Source organism: Atta colombica, unplaced genomic scaffold, assembly GCF_001594045.1.
Source record: "Atta colombica isolate Treedump-2 unplaced genomic scaffold, Acol1.0 scaffold112, whole genome shotgun sequence".
Taxonomy (NCBI): domain Eukaryota; kingdom Metazoa; phylum Arthropoda; class Insecta; order Hymenoptera; family Formicidae; genus Atta; species Atta colombica.
This window is the reverse complement of record NW_017259198.1, coordinates 1,522,182-1,524,663: the sequence shown is the minus strand read 5'-3', so window position 1 is coordinate 1,524,663 and position 2,482 is coordinate 1,522,182. Positions and strand designations below refer to the sequence as shown.

General features: G+C 32.2%; 1 long non-coding RNA gene across 1 annotated transcript; it reads right to left on the bottom strand.

Annotated features, from left to right (window-relative positions):
• Positions 1–605: 605 nt before the first annotated feature.
• Positions 606–1,908, bottom strand: LOC108694054. Its single transcript, XR_001932062.1, has 3 exons — positions 1,783–1,908; positions 974–1,082; positions 606–650 (listed from the first exon to the last, which is right to left on the bottom strand). It is a non-coding gene; the product is annotated as an uncharacterized LOC108694054 (long non-coding RNA).
• Between the last annotated feature and the right edge of the window lie 574 nt (positions 1,909–2,482).

Genomic DNA, 2,482 nt, shown 5'->3' with positions numbered 1-2,482 from the left:
ATATTTTTATATAATTTTATATAATATATAAAATAGTTTTTCCGGGATTTATAAAAATAATTATACATTTTCTCAAAAAGATCTTAAAAATACATTTATAAAATTTCAAAATAATTTAAACGTAATCTTCTTTTCTTATTATCATTTTTAAATGATAATAAGAATTCTAAAACAAAACGACTAAAAAATGAACAGAAGAAAAATATTGATTTCATGATAAAATATGATATAAAAATATGATATTTACCGCAAGGTTGCTCCCTCGGTGCTCGATGTTCCAAACCTCCTCCTCCTCCTCTCAGAATTGAGTTGATCCTCTCGCACAGGACACTCGCAAATAATACATTATAATCGCGCACGGACTATAACTTGAGTCCGATAACTTGAGCGGCATTCCCGAAGTAAACGCGCGACGCGATGAACCGGCTGCGGTTCGTTCATTTTCAAGTAAATCGGCGACGAAGGTACGTTAGCTTCCACATGGATTTTTACACGAAGAGAACGATTTTGCTCAGTATCTAAAAATTTATCTAGATGTATCATTTAGATAGAGCTGAAAATTTTATTTTAGATACTTGAAAAAACCATTCTTTTCGTATATATTTTCCGGGTATTGAGCCCTCTCATCAAGGTGAGAGGGAAAATATCGTCTGAAAAATGTAATATATAACTGTTATCTATATTATTGTGCAATTGTCGGTTGACTTTTAGAAATAAATATCAAGTTATCAATTCGTCACTATTACGAAATAAATTCAGAGTAGATAAAAGAACTGAATTTCTAACCATACGAAATATCTGTTCCGTGATATATGATTGTTATCTCGATTCTTTTATGAATAATTAATGATGCGAGCTAGTAATTGTATACTTTTAGTATTCAGTAAAGTACAATGTTTCATATTATCTAGCATTTATCGCGATTATGTTTCAAAAAGAAATGTGAAGAGCGGCACGCGACACGGCTACTTACCTATACGAGCCTCGATAACGGAATGACTGCGCAGTAATTGGCATAAAGTGGCCCGATCGCTCGCCTTTCGTGCCAAAACAATCTTAAAGGTCATGCACCGATCACCTAACTGTCGAAATATTAACTTCAATAGTAATGCGTATTACAAAATCAATAAAATAATCTATTTGTTACATTTTTAAGATTCTTCGAATAGGCTTTATTGCACGATCTTTGCTTTATTTCTTGGATTCGCATCATACAACTCTTCTATATCTTAGATATTTAAAATTGTGTAAGCGATTAGTTTGTAATCATTTTTTGTATGATATCTGCGCAATGTACGCAGATATTTTTAAGAAAAGATTAACGCATTTTAGTTTTTCGTTACTTTCGAATCGTAATTCAGTAATTGAATAAATCTAAATTTATGCATCGCATGCTTTCGATTCAAAAATAGAAAGTGATATGCAAAGCCATCGACTCATGATCATTATTAAAGAGAACATTATTAAGTATCAGTCTAAAAGTGACAATTTGTAATTTCTAAACTCATCATATATTATATTTCGACGCCCTGATGAAAATAAAAATCGTAGCGTAAATCGGATGTAATGGAAAAATAACAGAAGCGTGAACAAAATTTCTTGAGAAGAAGGCGAAAATTGGAACAATAAAATGTAAAAGAAACATTTACGCTTCTTTTACATTTTGATGTTTTAATTCTCGCTTGCTACAAGTTTCGTTTACGCTTCTGTTACTCTCCCATTACGTTCTGATTTTTATCAGGGCGCCTATTTCGAGCATGTGATAATATAATTATAATATACCTTCGACGAACGGCAGTCGCTTCGACATGTTCACGGTAAATTATGACTATCAATTCGTAGATATGTATTTAATTTTCGTGGATTAATGCGACACGCGGAACGACCTATGCTACACGTCCATTTCGCTCCGAGGTCGCCGAGCGAATGCCGAAGTGATGACGTAGTCGCCGCGCGGCGAAAAGCGAGGGGGAGCGTGCCTCCCCCACTTCTCGCTGTTCGCCGCGCGCCGTTCGGACACTCAATTATTGCGCATAAAAAATATTCACGATTTATTCAATTATTCTTACCTTACATGATTTTGACAAACGGGTATCGTTGTACATTTCGTGCTTTGCTTTGTAGCATTTCTGACTCTAATTTAATCCTGTATTAAGTACTTGCACGATTTTTTTAAACGTAATTACAATGATAATTATTCGCGTATTTGAAATATTTTTGATATTTTAACGGTATATTATGTCTCAATTTTCATTATACTTTTAAATGATTTATATTTAAACAAAGATTGATAATATTCTATACATCCTTTATATAAAAATATTTTTTTAATATGTATTGCGAAACTATTTGCGCTCAATACAGCTTTAATTAAAAATATTAAATATCTTGTTAATCATTATTTAATTTTTTAGCTAAAAAATTAATTTATGCCACTAGTATTGCTGCAAATTATTCTGTGTTTCAAAAATTCTTTACGTAT